The sequence below is a fragment of the Myxine glutinosa genome, chromosome 12 (genome assembly GCF_964187855.1).
Source record: "Myxine glutinosa chromosome 12, kmMyxGlut1.1, whole genome shotgun sequence".
NCBI lineage: Eukaryota > Metazoa > Chordata > Myxini > Myxiniformes > Myxinidae > Myxine > Myxine glutinosa.
This window is the reverse complement of record NC_136272.1, coordinates 76246496-76267134: the sequence shown is the minus strand read 5'-3', so window position 1 is coordinate 76267134 and position 20639 is coordinate 76246496. Positions and strand designations below refer to the sequence as shown.

At 47.7% G+C, this 20639-nt stretch overlaps 1 protein-coding gene across 1 annotated transcript in view; it reads right to left on the bottom strand.

Moving 5' to 3' along the window:
- The window catches only part of PKHD1L1 (PKHD1 like 1), a 513959-nt gene that overhangs the window by 395533 nt on the left and 97787 nt on the right, over window positions 1-20639 (bottom strand). The window lies entirely within an intron of this gene.

Sequence of the window (20639 nt, the reverse complement as noted above, 5' to 3'; positions counted from 1 at the left end):
GGATGACAGGCTGAGTCAACCCCCCTGGCATTAATTCGGCGATCGACCGGGATTCGAACCCAGGATCCTAGGATCCTAAGCCGGCACCCTAGCCGCTAGCCCAACACCAGGGAACTTATATTTAAGATAAGATGTGCATAAATTACTGTATTATCATATAATGAAATGTGTGATGAGAGTTATAAGTATGTGAAAATATATTAAATCCTCCAGCGAGTAAAGTTTGAATAGTGATGCTGCATTGATGGGTTGACTGACTACCTGGTGGCAACTGAGGTGGTGGATCTACTTATGGAGGTAATCTGTTTATGTGGATCCATGACCAAGGTTGTGCATCCGCCAGTTGGAGAGTTAAATTACAGTGTGAAGGGTTGTCATGCAAGCAATCAGAAAGTGCCACAACTGTATGAGAAGTTCTTCTTCGTTGGTATGCAGCACAAGGCTGCGGGGTGGCATCACTGGTTGAGGGCCACTGATGCGATGCCCTCTGCTGGTTTGGGCAGAAATTTGGAATTTGTTCATGGTGCACTTACTTTGGTTCAGCTCACTTACTCTTCACGAAGGACACCATGGGATCTTTATAAAGTCCAACAACGAATACCAGCAGACAAGACGCCCATTTAACGTCCATCTGAGGGACAGCACACACATTGATGAAACCTGTGAAATTCCAGGGTGACAGTTTATAGCTAGGTCAGGATTCAAACCCAGCCTAGACAGCTTAGAGGCAAGTGTCCTCACCTCTGGGCCATCCTGTCAACCCTGTATGAGAACTATAAAAGCACAAGTGGTGATATAATTGTAGTGTGGAGAATACAATGGCTCTTGAGAAGGATATATCACGTAATAAGCTTGTATAAATCTTATAGTATAAGCTAATGAAGGGATGCCATGTAACAGATTGTAGCTCGACTTGACGTTTCAGCAGGAGCTGTGTGCAAGTCTCTGGGGAGGATATACGGAACTGGTAATGTTGACAATAGAGTTGGTCGAGGAAGAAAGCCAAAAGTCACAAAATGTTAAAACCTCAAGTATGTTCTCTAGGTGATAGATGATGATCCATAAAAGAGCTTGTGAATGATCTCACAAAAGTACAGTTGTAAACTGTAAGATACACACCAGAGCAAAGTACTCTCAGTGAATGTTTTGCTGCCTGAAAATCTAAGCTGAGGAGAAGATAGCAGCAAACAGCAACAACCTGAGAACGTGTGCGCGCGCGCACACAGACGCACGCGCGCACGCGCGCGCGCACACACACACACACACACACACACACACACACACACACACACACACACACACACACACACACACACACACACACACACACACACACACACACACACACACACACACACACACACACACACACACACACACACACACACACACACACACACACAGTATATTGTTATGTTTGTGGGGGGTACAATGTACCCCTTATTTAAGGGTGAATTTTGTGAGGCCGTGGTGGACACAAACAAGTGACACCATTATTGATCCAGGTGTGTGAGATCAAAGTGTTGGAGGATGGGACAAAAATGGATAGGTAAGCAGGACACAGCCTTCAACTGGCTACGGGGGCGATGGCACCAATATTTGGAAGTGGGGTTGTAGGGATGGAGTTGGGTAGTCTGGAGGTCAACACGGTGTTATGGGTGGCCGACGTGTGCGCACCGTGTCTTCTGGGATTGAGTCTCCTGGGGTAGCATTGCTGTCGACTGGATCTTGGGCCTGGTCAGGTGTGGGTGGGCACTGGGGGTTGCATGTGGGGGGGGGGGGGGGGGGGGACTGGGTGATGTGAGAGGTGCAGGGGACGTGATGTGGATGCCACGCACTGCAACCATGCCCCCCAGGTCTGAGGCCTTGGGAATGGCAGAGTTGGCAGCAGGTGCTCACCACATTGGCCAGCTTGGGCTAGTGGAGCCGTAGTCCTTGCAGGGGGCCAAAGGATTGATGGTGGGTCGCGCCCTTATGGACACTCGTGGGCCATGTTGGTGGTCCGGCTGCTCAACTTATCCCGGTAGCTCTTGCACGGTAGAGGGGCGGGGCTGTCGTAGCCAAGTTTAGTTGTGTAGTAAAGGTCACCGGAGGAGGCGGATCCACATACTTGCCGTGATAAAAGGAAATTTGATTGGCCCCATGGGATAAACTAGGAATTCGGCAGGGTGGATGGCATTCTTGGATCCGACCAACCTGCGACGACCTGCACATAAGGTATGGTGCCTTGATATTTACTGTCCCAAGGCTTGGTACTTGCTCACAAATTGGGCCATGAGTAATTTGGAATGGGGGCTGGTGAGAGTGATCCCATGGTCAGTGAGGGGGGATTGGAGTGTGAGCCACGGGGTGTCTTGTGGGTGGTGTTTATTTACCTGTGGAGCTTTTTTGCTTTTGTGTGGTCGTGAGAATGGAAATTGAGATTTGATTGAAATGTGAATGGGGAAATTCACATATGAGCATGCCATGGCAGTTTAGGAACAAGTTTGACATCTTTGGCACGGCAATGTGTTGAGAATTGAATGGCAGCCGGGGAGGAAATGTTATTGTGGATGTTGTTTGGGGGTGGGGAAGGTGTGTGTGTCCGCAGGTACGGATCAAGCTCTGGAGGAGCAGTGACTGCCTGCCCCCCCCCCCCCCCCCCCCCGAGGTAATTTGCCCCTGGCAGCCGGTGGTGTCTGGAAATTGTAAACCCGTCAGCAATGGGTCTGGTTGGGCACCTCGAGGTATGGAGACCCCGGGCAACCCTGAGGTGGAGACCTTCCCCGGCGGGACGACAGCTAAGGAGCTGTTTGGCTGCCATGAACTGAAGGGGGAGGGGGTGGGGGGGAGGGGGGTGAAAAGGTCACAAGTCGGGTACTTGCTTTTTGACTGCGGGCACCACAGCCTGAAGGGCCTCCACAATCTTGCTTGTACGGTTCCTCTCCGCTGCCTAATTGAGGATCACATGTATGCAATGACATCTAAGCCATGGTCTTGCAGAGGGTTGGAAAAAGTGTATTGATTATTGAAATGTGTATAGCTGATTATTTAGTTTGTGTGAGTGAATGGGGGAGGATCCACAGAGCCATTTCACTCACCTGTAACATAAGGACAGGGCCCGTGGAAATTTGGGTATATTGGGTATATTGGGATGGCTCTGCAGGTAACGTTGGGGATTGTGGCATCCACCAGGGGACGTGGTCTTTAGAGGGACCCAGGGTTTTGTTCAAATGTTTTTGCATTTTATTAAGGTTTTGTGGCTAAGGTAGAGTTTTTGTGTGTTGACTTTTTTCTTCCTGCCCCAGGAGTTAGGAGCGAGGATTTCAAGATTTGTAAATATATGAATTGTTGCTTAAGGGGTGTAAAACGGTAAGGAGACCAGGTAAGTTAGCTACGGCTCGCTTCCCACAGCCCTCCTAATTTATTTCAGAGGTTAATTAAGTGCGAGTCGGTAAGTGTTACGGCTGGAACGGTTACACCTGCAGTGAACCTTGCAGAAGCTACGGTTCCAGGAGAGGGGGAGGAGGCTGTGTTACATTTGTGGGGGGTACCAATGAAATACTTTAGGGCCAGATAGGATTGTATAGGGTAGTGTTCTCCAACTGAAGTGAAGAAGAAGAAACCCCCAAGTAACTAAGTGGGGAATCCATTAGACCGGATGTCACGTAAGGTTGTATAATTTTTCCATGAGAGGGTTGGAGCTATGTTAATTCGGTAGGGTATAAGGGTAATTCCCTGTATGTAAATTGCCTCTGTGGTTTTTCCTTTGTTCCTTATGACACACACCACACCAGCTGTGCACTCCGCACCTATTCTATATAATATTCTGCATCGGTGATTCTGTCTGTCTGTCTGGGGGAGGGGCTTGGTCTGGGAGGGGCTTCAAAAAAAAATATCCATGTTGTTTAATCGCATAGCTTTGAGGCCTCTTTTGTTAAACCCGTGGTGTCTTGCTCTCTCTCACAGTTTTATTGCAACTCGAATTCAATATCTTATTTCATTTTTCACAGTCGCTAACAAGGTTTTAGACTCGGTTGCAAAAAACGGGAAGGAAGTTCAATTAAAGTTACCATTTACAGAACGAAATGCATTTTCGAAGGCCTGTAACATAAAGTCCATTGAGACTCTCTCACGGCTTTATTTCAACTCTAATTCACCATCCGATTTCATTTTTATCGATGGTTTTAGACTCAGTTTCAACAATAATTGAGAAAATTCATGCACACACGGGAAATCGCTGAGCCATTTTACAAATTTGCGGCACGGTCTGTCATACACCACCTGAAATAACAGACGGGAAAATGCCGAGATGTATTAAAATTTCATGGCGGACTTTTCCATTTTATGGCAGTCCTCATGATGAAATATTTAATTTATACATTGTCACAATAAAAAGTCAACAATGTGGGGAGAGGGGCATAGCTTCGTTCACGGATCACCACAGACACGAAATTGCCGACAGATATTTCTTCGTTCATATTTCGTTCATCATTATTATACGGATGTAAAGGTTATCCTGTTTAAACTCCATTCATTCCAGATGGGTTTTTTTGGTTTTTTTCCACACAAGTTTTCAAGGCTGAATCGTGTTCACATCCAGGATTAATAAACGAACTCCATTTCACATATGCATGCACATGTAATTCACATATGTAAAATAAATAAATAAACAGACGGAAAATTGCCAAGATATTTTTTCGTTCTTATTTTATAATCTATGTGTACGTACACTATAAAGAAGTTTATTTGAAATCTTTAATTTTAAAAATGTCATTTTGTATGCTGTCACAAAAAGAGTAACTTTAGTTTTCGCGGGACAAAAAGGTGCAATGTAATGTTCTTATACACCGCCCATAGCTCTTTCTTCGCAGGGACCTTTCCATTTGAGCTGTATTCTTCATATAATCGGAATGTTTCATTATTTTCATCATTTTCAAAACTTATTATTGGTTATTATTGGAACATTCCGGTTATTATTGGTCAGGGCGATGGTCGGGACTCTGATTGGTCAGGTCAGGACATTGAACACCAGCGCTCGACATCCTTGTGGCTCGCTTGGCTCAGACAATCATCGTTGGCAGTCCAAATCGTGCTCTCTTGGGTCCTGGTGTTCCGAGCTGGGAAAAAGGCGGATGAACTCTCTCCTTCTTGGTGTTGGCTCGTGGCGGTCGCACTGGTGCCGTGTGCGGACTGAGCGGAATGACAGGGCTTGGTGCAGCCAAACAGGAAGGAGTGCGGGCCTGTTCAATTCACCATCGATGGTCGCCAGGGCGCGGGGATCGCAAGAGGAGCACACTGAGTACAGGCAAACGTACCACACAGACACAATAATTATTCATTGATTTTCTCCTTGTGTGAATTTGAGTCCGTATGGTGGATCCTCAACTTAGGAATATTTTACCGTGCATTCTTTGTTCCCTGGCATTATTTTATTAAATCCATTATTTGTTGAACTTGAATTCCTTGTCCTGTCCCGTTTAATTGGTGGTTTGGAAGACCCTCTTCGCGTCCGGCCGTACAGGTAAGTTCATCACCCTCTGCTCCCGCGCGTGTAAAGAAGATCTGCCATAGTTTGATTGATCGCCTTGGAGTTTAAGCTCGTTTGGCCACCCATCACCTTTGAGATTTTAATGCTGCGCTTTGAGCAGTACGCGCTAGCGAGGAGAGTGGTGGGAGCTCGGTGGATCATGACGATCGGAGGAGGAGGGATTTTGGCTGCCGCTCCGTGGGTCGGTAGCTGCTACAGACGTGACTGCACGCCATCCTGTGCACTCCCCACATGGTGACTCCCGTTCGACGACCGCCAGGCTTTCAAGGGCCGTTTGGGGACACCAGGCTGAGTACCGGCCAACGCACCACACAAACACATTTTCTTTTATTTGCCTTCCCTTGACGTGTCTCTGTGTCCGTATGGAGGGTCCCTCAGTTATAATTTAGTTTCACCTCACCATTTATTTCGTTTTTATTACTCTTGCATTTATGTTCATCAAACCCATTATTTATTGCATTTCTCTGTCGTGCCTGTATATTCGTTTCTGTGTCTGTGGGGATCGGATAACCCCTGCGTGTGTCCGATCAGATCAGGCCTCGAAGCCTCCCGTGCGCGCGAAAAGATAATACAGCCAAGTGGGGTATACGCCTCGAAGTTAAGCTCACTTAACTCCGAGGCATGTCTATATATATATATATATATATATATATATATATATATATATATACACATACATACATACATATATATAATTATATATATATATATACATACACACACACACACACACACACACACACACACACACACACACACACACACACACACACACACACACACACACACACACACACACACACACACACACACACACACACACACACACACACACACACACACACACACACACACCAACAACAACATGCATTTTAAGGCCATTTTCCCTGCCAGAGCGGGGGTTAGTCTTGCGGTCCCCATGACAATCTTCTCCATTTTGCCCTATTTTCTGCATCTCTCCTTGTTAACCCCCTTGCCTGCATTTCTTCTTCCACCATCTTTAGCCAAGTCTTTCTTGGTCTTCCCCATCCTCTACTTCCTTCTACATTCATTTCCATCACTCTTCTCAACCAGTCACTTTCATCCTTCCTCACCACATGACCAAACCATCTCAACCTGTTCCTCTTCACAGCATCAATCACAGGCTCTATTCCCATCATCTTTTGCAATTCATCATTTGTCTTCCTCTCTCTCAACGATACTCCGCACATCCACCGAACCATTCGCATTTCCTCCCTTTCCAGCCTTCGTTGCTGCTCTACATTCATGACCCATGTCTCGCTCCCATAAATCATAACACTTCTCACACATGCAGCACACACCTTTCCCTTCAGCTTCAACGACACTCCCCTCCTCATCAGCACTCCACTCAGTTCCCGAAACCTCTTCCATGCACATCTCACTCGAGCAACCGTTGCCGTGTCTGATCCACCTTCTCCATTCAGCATGTCTCCGAGGTAGCAAAATGTTTTCACACCTTCCAGCTTCACGCCGTCTCCAAGATCCAACTCAACATTTCCTCCATCTGCAGGTCCCTCTGTGCACACCTTACATTTGAATGTAGCTGCCACACTGGTTAATGACCCTCTCAGACCACTACATTTTTGATGAACCCACTCAGCGCACATTGTACATTGAATGGAGTTCACTCCGACACCCTTCCTGCACACAGCACATGGCCACTTCAAAGTTCATTCCACCTCACCACATGCTTTACCACTTGCCATCACCTTCGTCTTTCCTATATTCACCTTCAGACATTTTGTCTCCATACATTCCTTCCACTTGTTCATCTTTTCCTTCAGTCCATCCATACTTTCCGCAATCAACACCAGATCATCTGCATACAACAACTCCCACGGTAAACCCTCCTTTACGTTCTGAGCCAGCACCTCCATCACAGCTACAAATAGTAGTGGACTTAGTACCGACCCCTGATGCACTCCCACCTTCACCTCAAACTCACCACTGTTCCCGTCCTTCGTCCTTACAGCTGTGAGCGCTCTTTTGTACATTGCCATCACTACTCTGATCAACCATTCCTCCACTTCTAACTTCCTCAATGCCCATGTCAATACTTCGCGTGGAACCCTATCGAATGCTTTCTCCAGATCAACAAACCCAAGAAACAACTTCTTCCTCTTCTCCATGTACTTCTCCTGCAACTGCCTCACAATAAAGAGCGCGACTGTCGTTCCTCTTCCTGGCATAAATCCAAACTGCATTTCGTCGATCTTCACCTTCTTCCTTATCCTCCTCTCCAACACCCTTTCCAATACCTTCATTCCATGCTCCAATAACTTTATCGCTCGGTACGAGCCACACTCCAAAGCGTCACCTTTCCCCTTGTATAGAGGGACGAGGGTACTCAGTTCCCAATCCACCGGAATGCGGCCTTCTTTCACCACCAGATTACAGATCTCTGTCATTCTCTTCACACCCCAACTTCCTGCTGCCTTCAACATATCTCCCACAACTCCCGTCGGCCCTCCCGCTTTTCTACTCTTCATTGCTTTTATTGCCTCCTCAACTTCCTCCTCAGTTATCTTCTCTGCCGGTCCTAAAACTGGGTTACTCTCGATGTTGCCATCCCATTCATTCTCTGTATTCAACAGCATTTCCATATATCTTTTCCATCTTCCTTTAATTCCATCTGGGTCCACAACGATTTGTCCCACTTCATCCTTCAAGCAACTCACCCCCATCACATCACACCTCTCTTTCGCTATCTGCTTTGCAATCCTGAATATCGCTCTCTGACACTCTTCCGAATCCAAGCGTTCTCCGAACATTTTCCTACATGCCTCCTGCGCCTTTGCTACCTCTTTCTTTGCAGCCTTCTTGGCTGCCTTACAACTTTCATGCTCTGCTTTTTATGCTCCCGTACCCTTCGCCTTCTGCCACTCCTTGAACTTCTTCCTCTTCTCGTCAATCCTCTTTCCAACTTCATCATCCCACCACCATGTTTCCGAGTGCCTCGGTGGTCCTTTTGTCCATCCACATACCTCACCAACGGCTCCCAACAGACTAGCTTTCATTGACATCCAACCACGTTCAAGCTCAACCACATCATCCTCTACCCTACTCAGCCTCTCTTTTAATGCCTCCCTTACTGTCACCTCTTTCAACCTCCACACCTTCATTCTCGGTTGGTACTTCACCCGCTGAGCTCTCCTCGCACCTTTCACCCTTATGTCGGAGACAACCAAGTGGTGCTGTGAAACAGCCTCCTCCCCCGGGATCACCTTTGTGTCCCGGAGGTGCCCCCTATCTCGCCTACGCACCATCAGGTAGTCAACGGTTGTCGTCGACCCACCTGACGTGTATGTAACAAGCTTATTATCCCCTTTCTGCAACTGAGTGTTACAAATCAACAAATCGGCTCCATCAGCAAACTCCAAAATCCTTTCAGCTTCTCCATTTCTCACACCATTTCTGTATAGATATGGTGTGAGATATATATATATATATATATATATATACATATATATATATATATATATATATATAGCCCTGGTGTTGGGCAAGCGACTAGGGTGAGGGCTTAGGATCCTAGGATCCTAGGATCCTGGGTTCGAATCCCAGTCAATCGCTGAATTAACGCCAGGGGGTTGACTCAGCCTGTCATCCTTCCGAGGTCGGCAAATTGAGTACCAGTTCACTGGTAATTCCCTGTTTGTCGTAAAAAGGCGACAAAAAGGGTTGGCGTCAGGGAGGGCATCCGGCCGTAAAACATTGCTTCAAAAAGGGGACCAAAAAAAAAAAAAACAACAACCACAGTCCCCGAAAAAGGCCAACCCCCGCTTGCGGGGAAAAATGGCCTCTAAAGGTGGTTATTTGATTGATATATATATATATATAATTATATATATATATATATGTATATATATATATATATATATATATATATATATATATATATATATATATTGTTGCGGATATGAGGACTGTATATTTTTTGATTGTGTATTATTATTATTATTGTTTATTCTGCGCCCCCCTACCTCCGGAGCTGTGTAAAGGTGAAAGGGCATCCCATAATTAGTCCACAAGCATACACGTCAGCCAAATAATAGAATACCCCTGTTGATAGTTATCTCTTATTCTGTGTTTTAGAGTAAGGCTGTGTCTCCCATTAATTGAAGTACTCCATTGCACCAGTGAAAGAGAATAGATCCCCTTTCCTTCCCATCCCCAAAATCTCCATTTCCTTTTACACCCCCTTCCGTCATTGCCGGGCCTCGATTGCCGAATTACCTCCCCTCCAATAACCGCCATTGAACATGTGCTCGAATCGGAGAAGAAAGGCGTGCCCGCCCGTCGTCATCAAGGGCGGAGCCAGAGGGTCGCGCGACCAACCAGGGCCGAGGTGAGCACCCCGATGGGCGTGTCCAAAAGGCCGGCGGCTTAATCGCCGGAGGCGCTATAAAAGGCGCGCACGCAAGTGAGTCGTGAGTTGGTCGTCAAGAGAGAGTGGTGAGGAGTCAGTCAGTGGAGTCGGTGGTCAGTTGGTTGAGTTGGTTGCGGTGAGGAGTCGGTGGTGGTGGTCAGTTGGTTGCGTTGGTTGCGGTGAGGAGTCGGTGGTAAAGAGCGAGTGGACCAAGAAAGAGTTGAGGGTTTGGACCAGACGAGTCGGATAAGGCCTGGCAAAGCACGCGACGTCCACAGCAGCCACAACAGCAGCGTGGGGGCCTGAACGGCGGCTGCTAAACGCGCCGGTTGTGCTGCAGGACCCCCTTGGACCTTTCCTCTCCCTCCAGCCATCCACCTCCTGCTTTTTCCACCCTTCTTGTGTACATGAGTTTGTTCTGTTTGTTCTGTCCGGGGTTAATTAAGTCTGTATAAGCTAGTATTTTCACTGTGTCACCTGCGTCTTATGTGCTTGTAAATAAACGTGACTGCTTTCTTTTTGCTTATGTGTGTAAATAGTCAATAAATTCAGTAGTATTTCCAACCTTTTTGTCTTCTTCTTCTTCACATCCGTGTCGCCTTTGTCTTTTCCCTATTGACTAGCTGCGGTGCGATCCGGCCAACGTTTGGGTGGAATCGGGTGAGTCGGGGATCCTGTTAGGTCGAGGTAATACACCACCGCTCGGTCAATATAACATCTGTCCGCGACCCGTAACAATCCACCGGAATGCGGCCTTCTTTCACCACCAGATTACAGATCTCTGTCATTCTCTTCACACCCCAACTTCCTGCTGCCTTCAACATATCTCCCACAACTCCCGTCGGCCCTCCCGCTTTTCTACTCTTCATTGCTTTTATTGCCTCCTCAACTTCCTCCTCAGTTATCTTCTCTGCCGGTCCTAAAACTGGGTTACTCTCGATGTTGCCATCCCATTCATTCTCTGTATTCAACAGCATTTCCATATATCTTTTCCATCTTCCTTTAATTCCATCTGGGTCCACAACGATTTGTCCCACTTCATCCTTCAAGCAACTCACCCCCATCACATCACACCTCTCTTTCGCTATCTGCTTTGCAATCCTGAATATCGCTCTCTGACACTCTTCCGAATCCAAGCGTTCTCCGAACATTTTCCTACATGCCTCCTGCGCCTTTGCTACCTCTTTCTTTGCAGCCTTCTTGGCTGCCTTACAACTTTCATGCTCTGCTTTTTATGCTCCCGTACCCTTCGTCTTCTGCCACTCCTTGAACTTCTTCCTCTTCTCGTCAATCCTCTTTCCAACTTCATCATCCCACCACCATGTTTCCGAGTGCCTCGGTGGTCCTTTTGTCCATCCACATACCTCACCAACGGCTCCCAACAGACTAGCTTTCATTGACATCCAACCACGTTCAAGCTCAACCACATCATCCTCTACCCTACTCAGCCTCTCTTTTAATGCCTCCCTTACTGTCACCTCTTTCAACCTCCACACCTTCATTCTCGGTTGGTACTTCACCCGCTGAGCTCTCCTCGCACCTTTCACCCTTATGTCGCAGACAACCAAGTGGTGCTGTGAAACAGCCTCCTCCCCCGGGATCACCTTTGTGTCCCGGAGGTGCCCCCTATCTCGCCTACGCACCATCAGGTAGTCAACGGTTGTCGTCGACCCACCTGACGTGTATGTAACAAGCTTATTATCCCCTTTCTGGAACTGAGTGTTACAAATCAACAAATCGGCTCCATCAGCAAACTCCAAAATCCTTTCAGCTTCTCCATTTCTCACACCATTTCTGTATAGATATGGTGTGAGATATATATATATATATATATATATACATATATATATATATATATATATATATATATATATATATATAGCCCTGGTGTTGGGCAAGCGACTAGGGTGAGGGCTTAGGATCCTAGGATCCTGGGTTCGAATCCCGGTCAATCGCTGAATTAACGCCAGGGGGTTGACTCAGCCTGTCATCCTTCCGAGGTCGGCAAATTGAGTACCAGTTCACTGGTAATTCCCTGTTTGTCGTAAAAAGGCGACAAAAAGGGTTGGCGTCAGGGAGGGCATCCGGCCGTAAAACATTGCTTCAAAAAGGGGACCAAAAAAAAAAACAACAACAACCACAGTCCCCGAAAAAGGCCAACCCCCGCTTGCGGGGAAAAATGGCCTCTAAAGGTGGTTATTTGATTGATATATATATATATATATATCTATATATATATATATATATATATATATATATATATATATATATAATTATAAAATTGAAATCTTGCGTGTTTGTATGTAACATTCGATCGGTCCGGGGGCGTGGCTTACCCCTTTGAGAGAGTAGTAATATCCACCATTTTATTAACTCGCATAGCTTTGAGGCCTGTTTTGTAGGCCCGTGGTGTCTTGCTCTCTCTCTCAGTTTTATTTCAAATCAAATTCGATATATCATTTCATTTTTCACAGTCGCTAACATAGTTTTAGACTCAGTTGAAAAAAAACGGGAAGAAAATCCGATGAAAGTTTCCGTTTAAAGAACGAAATGAATTCTGAAAGGCTTGTATCTTCAAGGCCATTGAGTCTGTTTCACGCCTTTATCTTCAATCTAAGTCGCCATCTGATTTCATTTTTATCGATGGTTTTAGACTCGGTAAAATAAATAATTGAGAACATTCACGCACACACGGGAAATTGCAGAGATATATTTTTAAAATCGCGCCACGTTGATATACGAAAATACACCGCCTAAAATAACAGGCATACAGTATATATCTTCGTCATTGTATTCAACATTATTACCCGGAAGTAAAATATGTTTCAGGAAATTACCGAGAGATATTTCTTCGATTTTTTTTATTATTTATATGCGCATACACTTTAAATCGGTTTATTTGAAATCTTTAATTTTCACAATGTAATTTATTTGTCATTTGATGATCGGCAAAACGATAGCACAAACACAATACTATTTGCAGGAAGAATGTCGTATCAACCCTCCGACGGCGCTACGGACGCGGACAACGAATCACACCTCACGTCTATGGACGCGAATAGCAACATCCGCACGAATCAGTCATCAATGATTTTCATTGACGCGCCTGGAGGCACAGGGAAGACGTTTCTTATTAACCTGATTCTCTCTAAAGTGAGAGCGAGTGGAGAAGTTGCCCCCTGCGGTGGCCTCATCTGGCATAGCTGCTACCCTCATGCCTGGTGGAAGAACAGCGCACTCAAGGTTCCAAATCCCTCTGACACCGAGGGAAGATGGCGTATGCAACATCGATAAAAATTCCACTATCGCAGACCTCTTTCGAAGTACAAAACTCACTCACGTGTGGGATGAGTGTCCAATGATCAGGAGAGAGAGTTTCGAGGCTGTGGATCGCACGTTGCGTGATGTATGCGACAAAGACGAGCCTTTTGGAGGGATCTTGACGATATGCTGTGGTGATTTCCGTCAACGTGATCGGAGATAAGGGCCGAAATCACGTGTCACAGGTAAGTGATTTAGAACGCTGGAGAGGTGAGCCTTATGGCTTGCTGGCCCAAATAATCTCCCTGATGATGTCCAGCGTTCGCTTTAGTTCTATTCTCATATCTATTCAAACTGACATTGACCCAACGGGTCATGGGTCGTCTAGGGGTAGCATCATCATCATCATTGCCTGAGGGGTAGCATCATTGGCTGAGGGGCGACATCATTGGCTGAGGGGCGACATCATTGGCTGAGGGGCGACATCATTGGCTGAGGGGCGACATCATTGGCTGAGGGGCGACATCATTGGCTGAGGGGCGACATCATTGGCTGAGGGGCGACATCATTGGCTGAGGGGCGACATCATTGGCTGAGGGGCGACATCATTGGCTGAGGGGCGACATCATTGGCTGAGGGGCGGCATCATTGGCTGAGGGGCGGCATCATTGGCTGAGGGGCGGCATCATTGGCTGAGGGGCGGCATCATTGGCTGAGGGGCGGCATCATTGGCTGAGGGGCGGCATCATTGGCTGAGGGGCGGCATCATTGGCTGAGGGGCGGCATCATTGGCTGAGGGGCGGCATCATTGGCTGAGGGGCGACATCATTGGCTGAGGGGCGACATCATTGGCTGAGGGGCGACATCATTGGCTGAGGGGCGACATCATTGGCTGAGGGGCGACATCATTGGCTGAGGGGCGACATCATTGGCTGAGGGGCGACATCATTGGCTGAGGGGCGACATCATTGGCTGAGGGGCGACATCATTGGCTGAGGTGTAGCATCATTGGCTGAGGGGTAGCATCATTGGCTGAGGGGTAGCATCATTGGCTGAGGGGTAGCATCATTGGCTGAGGGGTAGCATCATTGGCTGAGGGGTAGCATCATTGGCTGAGGGGTAGCATCATTGGCTGAGGGGTAGCATCATTGGCTGAGGGGTAGCATCATTGGCTGAGGGGTAGCATCATTGGCTGAGGGGTAGCATCATTGGCTGAGGGGCGACATCATTGGCTGAGGGGCGACATCATTGGCTGAGGTGTAGCATCATTGGCTGAGGGGCGACATCATTGGCTGAGGTGTAGCATCATTGGCTGAGGGGCGACATCATTGGCTGAGGGGCGACATCATTGGCTGAGGGGCGACATCATTGGCTGAGGTGTAGCATCATTGGCTGAGGGGCGACATCATTGGCTGAGGTGTAGCATCATTGGCTGAGGGGCGACATCATTGGCTGAGGGGCGACATCATTGGCTGAGGGGCGACATCATTGGCTGAGGGGCGACATCATTGGCTGAGGTGTAGCATCATTGGCTGAGGGGCGACATCATTGGCTGAGGTGTAGCATCATTGGCTGAGGGGCGACATCATTGGCTGAGGTGTAGCATCATTGGCTGAGGGGTAGCATCATTGGCTGAGGGGCGACATCATTGGCTGAGGGGCGACATCATTGGCTGAGGGGCGACATCATTGGCTGAGGTGCGGCATCATTGGCTGAGGGGTAGCATCATTGGCTGAGGTGTAGCATCATTGGCTGAGGGGTGGCATCATTGGCTGAGGGGCGGCATCATTGGCTGAGGGGCGACATCATTGGCTGAGGGGTGGCATCATTGGCTGAGGGGCGACATCATTGGCTGAGGTGTAGCATCATTGGCTGAGGGGTAGCATCATTGGCTGAGGGGCGACATCATTGGCTGAGGGGCGACATCATTGGCTGAGGGGCGACATCATTGGCTGAGGTGCGGCATCATTGGCTGAGGGGTAGCATCATTGGCTGAGGTGTAGCATCATTGGCTGAGGGGTGGCATCATTGGCTGAGGGGCGGCATCATTGGCTGAGGGGCGACATCATTGGCTGAGGGGTGGCATCATTGGCTGAGGGGTGGCATCATTGGCTGAGGGGCGACATCATTAGCTGAGGGGCGACATCATTGGCTGAGGGGCGACATCATTGGCTGAGGGGCGACATCATTGGCTGAGGTGTAGCATCATTGGCTGAGGGGTAGCATCATTGGCTGAGGGGTAGCATCATTGGCTGAGGGGTAGCATCATTGGCTGAGCAGTAGCATCATTGGCTGAGGGGCGACATCATTGGCTGAGGTGTAGCATCATTGGCTGAGGGGCGACATCATTGGCTGAGGTGTAGCATCATTGGCTGAGGGGCGACATCATTGGCTGAGGTGTAGCATCATTGGCTGAGGGGCGACATCATTGGCTGAGGGTTGACATCATTGGCTGAGGTGTAGCATCATTGGCTGAGGGGCGACATCATTGGCTGAGGGGCGACATCATTGGCTGAGGGGCGACATCATTGGCTGAGGTGTAGCATCATTGGCTGAGGGGCGACATCATTGGCTGAGGTGTAGCGTCATTGGCTGAGGGGCGACATCATTGGCTGAGGGGCGACATCATTAGCTGAGGGGCGACATCATTGGCTGAGGGGCGACATCATTGGCTGAGGTGTAGCATCATTGGCTGAGAGGCGACATCATTGGCTGAGGTGTAGCATCATTGGCTGAGGGGTAGCATCATTGGCTGAGGGGTAGCATCATTGGCTGAGGGGCGACATCATTGGCTGAGGGGTAGCATCATTGGCTGAGGGGTAGCATCATTGGCTGAGGGGCGACATCATTGGCTGAGGTGTAGCATCATTGGCTGAGGGGTAGCATCATTGGCTGAGGGGTAGCATCATTGGCTGAGGGGTAGCATCATTGGCTGAGGGGTAGCATCATTGGCTGAGGGGTAGCATCATTGGCTGAGGGGTAGCATCATTGGCTGAGGTGTAGCATCATTGGCTGAGGGGTAGCATCATTGGCTGAGGGGTAGCATCATTGGCTGAGCGGTAGCATCATTGGCTGAGGGGTAGCATCATTGGCTGAGGGGTAGCATCATTGGCTGAGGGGTAGCATCATTGGCTGAGGGGTAGCATCATTGGCTGAGGTGTAGCATCATTGGCTGAGGGGTAGCATCATTGGCTGAGGGGTAGCATCATTGGCTGAGGGGTAGCATCATTGGCTGAGGTGTAGCATCATTGGCTGAGGGGTAGCATCATTGGCTGAGGGGTAGCATCATTGGCTGAGGGGTAGCATCATTGGCTGAGGGGTAGCATCATTGGCTGAGCGGTAGCATCATTGGCTGAGGGGTAGCATCATTGGCTGAGGGGTAGCATCTTTGGCTGAGGGGTAGCATCATTGGCTGAGGTGTAGCATCATTGGCTGAGGGGTCACATCATTGGCTGAGGGGTAGCATCATTGGCTGAGGGGTCACATCATTGGCTGCGGGGTGGCATCATTGGCTGAGGGGTCTTCTCCTCACTGCTCATTACTAAAAACTGCTCTTCTATGTGAGGATTGATAAATAAAAGCAATTAGAACCAGTAAATTTAGTTTTATATGGCATTTTGCCTCTATTAGAAAGTGTGAGAAAATTATATATCTTCGCCATAGGTTGACCTTTGACCCCCACTGTAACCATGGTAACCCCTTAATTATATATAATAACATTGACCCAACGGGTCATGGGTCGTCTAGTATATATATATATATATGTATGTATGTATGTATGTATGTATGTATGTATGTATGTATGTATATATATATATATAAATAACTGTGAGAAATAGTAGAAACTCCACAGTACGAGCAGGGCGTCTCATTTGCATTGAATAAATAATCGGGAGATTGAATAAGACGCGGACGTAGCTTCAGGGCTTCGATCTTTAATTCGACAAGCTTTCGACCAACAAAGGTCTTCCGCTGAGTCTACAAAAACATCAGGCATGTATATCAGTCAAGTATGTGTCGTGATATGTGGGTAAGATGTGTGATATGTGTAGAAAATGCATACAGAAGGAAGAGCCACGCCAAAGCTCACTCACCGGCCCCAAGTTCAACGGAAGTGAAGCGCAGCTTACAGTTACGGTTTGCGTTACATTTCCGGTGCACGTGCATATACAAATATAGGGATACATACATACATAAACATACAAGCATATATTCATATGCCATTTATATTCATATAATATATTTATATATTTATATAAATGACATACAAAGGTAGAATGAATGAATGGGTGAATGAATGAATGAATGAATGAATGGGTTACGGTTAACAATTTGATTGGGTTGATGTAGGAACATGCTTTAATAATAATAATAATAATTCATTTATTTTGTATAGCGCTTTTCCAGAAGCCCAAAGGCGCTTTGACAGAGTGGAAAACATAATGCATAACAATACATGAAAACAACAATTGCAAAAAGACAAGAATCAAGAAAACAAACAGCAGCGATATACGGCATATATATAAGACAAGAATCAAAAAGACAAGACAAGAATCAATAGGGAAATATTTAAAGCAAAAGGAGGGAGAAGGAGAAGAGATAGTCAGGGGTTAAATGCTGTGGGTTGAATGTTGAATGCAGCGTTGAACAGGTGGGTCTTTAGTGATGTTTTGAATGTGGTGAGTGAGGAGGAGTCTCTGATGGTGTGAGGTAGTGAGTTCCAGAGGGTGGGAGCAGCGATGGAGAAGGCCCTGTCCCCCCAGGATCTGAATTTGGTCCGGATGGAGGGGGTCAGGAGGTTGGTACCAGCAGAGCGGAGGTTGCGGGTGGGAGTGTGTCTGGAGAGGAGGTCAGCCAGGTAGGATGGGGCCAGGTTATGGAGGGCTTTGTATGTCAAGAGGAGGATTTTGTACTGGATTCTCTGGGGGATGGGGAGCCAGTGAAGCTTGTAAAGGACGGGGGTGATGTGGTCACGGGTCCGGGAATGAGTGAGTAGACGGGCAGCGGAGTTCTGAATGTATTGGAGTTTATTGGTGATTTTTGAGGGTGAACCATAGAGGAGGCTATTGCAGTAGTCCAGACGGGAGGTGATGAAGGCGTGGATGAGGGTTTCTGCAGCCGTGGAGGAGAGGGATGAGCGGAGACGGGCAATGTTTTTCAGGTGAAAGAAGGCTGACTTTGTGATCTGTTTAGTGTATTTGTCGAAGGAAAGGGTTTGGTCAAAGATGACGCCAAGATTCCGGATGTGAGGGGAGGTGGATACTGGGATACCGTCGATGTTGAGGGCAAAGTTATGGGTGGATTTTGTGAGCGTTTTTGGGCCAATGATGATTATTTCAGATTTATCACAGTTAAGCTTGAGGAAGTTGATTTGAAGCCAGGATTTTATTTCAGTGATGCAGTTTGTCAGGATAGAGTGGGTGTCGGTGGAGACGGACTTGGTGGAGATGAAAAGCTGGATGTCATCGGCGAAGCAGTGGAATTGGAGACCATGACGGCGGATTAAGTGACCGAGCGGGGACAGGTAAAGGATGAAGAGGAGGGGGCCAAGAACTGAACCTTGGGGGACACCTTGGGGGAGGGGAGCAGTGGGGGATTTGCAGTTATTGATGGAGATGAACTGGCATCTGTCAGAGAGGTATGATTTAATCCAAGAGAGGGCAGTGCCGGTGACGTTAAAGGTGGATTCAAGTCGGGTGAGGAGGATAGTGTGATCGATGGTGTCAAAGGCAGCGCTGAGGTCGAGGAGGACGAGAATGTTGAGGTTGCCAGCGTCAGAGGAGAGGAGAAGGTCGTTGGTGATTTTGAGGAGAGCAGTTTCAGTACTGTGGTTGGAGCGGAATCCGGATTGGAATGTTTCATACAAGTTATTGGCAGAGAGATGATGTTTGAGTTGAGTGGCTACAGCGCGTTCCAAAACTTTTGACAGAAAGGGTAGGTTGGAGATGGGTCTGAAGTTGTTTAGGGTGTCAGGGTTTAGACCAGGTTTTTTTAGAATGGGGGTAACAGCAGCAATTTTGAGGGAAGGTGGGACGATGCCTGTAGACAGGGAGGAGTTTATTGTTGCAATGATAAGTGGAGAGAGAGCAGGGAGGGAGGCTTTGACAAAGCTGGAGGGGATGGGGTCAAGAGTGCAGGTGGCAGTTTTCATTCCTATAAGGAGTTCAGAGAGGTCAGTAGGAGAGATTGGGGAGAACCGAGACAGGGGATGGCAGGACAAGGGGGGGCAGGTGGTTGGAGGGGGAGCGGGTGCGGCGGTGGTCAAGCTGTTGTAGATGTTGTCAATTTTGCGTTGGAAGAAAGAGAGGAAGGAGATGCAGTTGTCTACTGTGAATGACTGGGTGGTGGTGTTCAGGGGGCGGAGGAGTTTGTTTATTGTCGAGAAGAGTGCTTTTGGGTTTCCGGAGCCAGAGTGGATAATTTGAGAGTAGTAGGCAGAGCGGGCGCGGGAGAGGGCATCTTTGTAGTGTTGTATGTGGTCCTTGTAGGCTTGGGAGTGAACTGTGAGACCCGTTTTATTGCGGAGTCTTTCAAGTTGGCGAGCACGAGTTTTCATCAGGTGGAGTTCAGGGGTAAACCAGGGAGCAGAATGGGTGAAAGAAACTGTTTTGGTTTTTACAGGCGCAAGCTGGTCAAGGCAGGAGGAGAGAGTGTGGTTGTAGTAGTCAGTGAGGTCGGAAGGGGTGTGGAGGTCAATGAAGGGAGAAGTGGACATTTTTTCAGAGAGGGTGGATGAGAATGAGGTAGGTGAAAGAGCGTTTAGCTTACGGAAGTTGATTGTGCGATAATGCCTTGGTGTTGGGGCGGGGATGTTGATGGTCAGAGTGATGGCTAAGTGGTCAGAGAGGGTGAGGTCGGAGCCATAGAGATGGTGCAAATTTAATCCAGTGGAGCAGACAAGGTCCAAAATGTGACCACGGATATGGGTAGGAAAGTCGACATGTTGAGTGAGGTTAAAGCAGGTGAGTAAATCAGTGAAGTCAGTGGTTATTGTGGAGTCAGTGGAGTCCATGTGGATATTGAAATCACCAAGGAGGAGGATTGAGGGGGAGAGGGAACATAGCTGGGTCAGAAAGTAGGAGAAGTCAGACAGGAATGATGGGTGTGGTTTGGGAGGGCGGTAGACGACAGCCATGACTGACTGCGTGTGACCAGAGAGTTTTAAAGCCAGGTGTTCAAATGATGGAGCAGATGAGATGGAGATGAGGTTGGTCTTGATGTCTTGACGGTGGATAACGGCAATTCCACCACCTCGGCCCTCCGAGCGTGGTTTATCACTTTAATCATCAAAATTTATGCCATGAGGGATTTTTGTCCGAAGTTTATGTATCCAAAAGGACTCACGTTTCAGAATCGTGGTGTGTGATCGATTTGTGATTGATTCAATGGCAGAGATCTGAATGTCATTTATAGAGTGATCCGGTTGATTGAAGTGTATCGTGTAAGGTAGAGATTTGC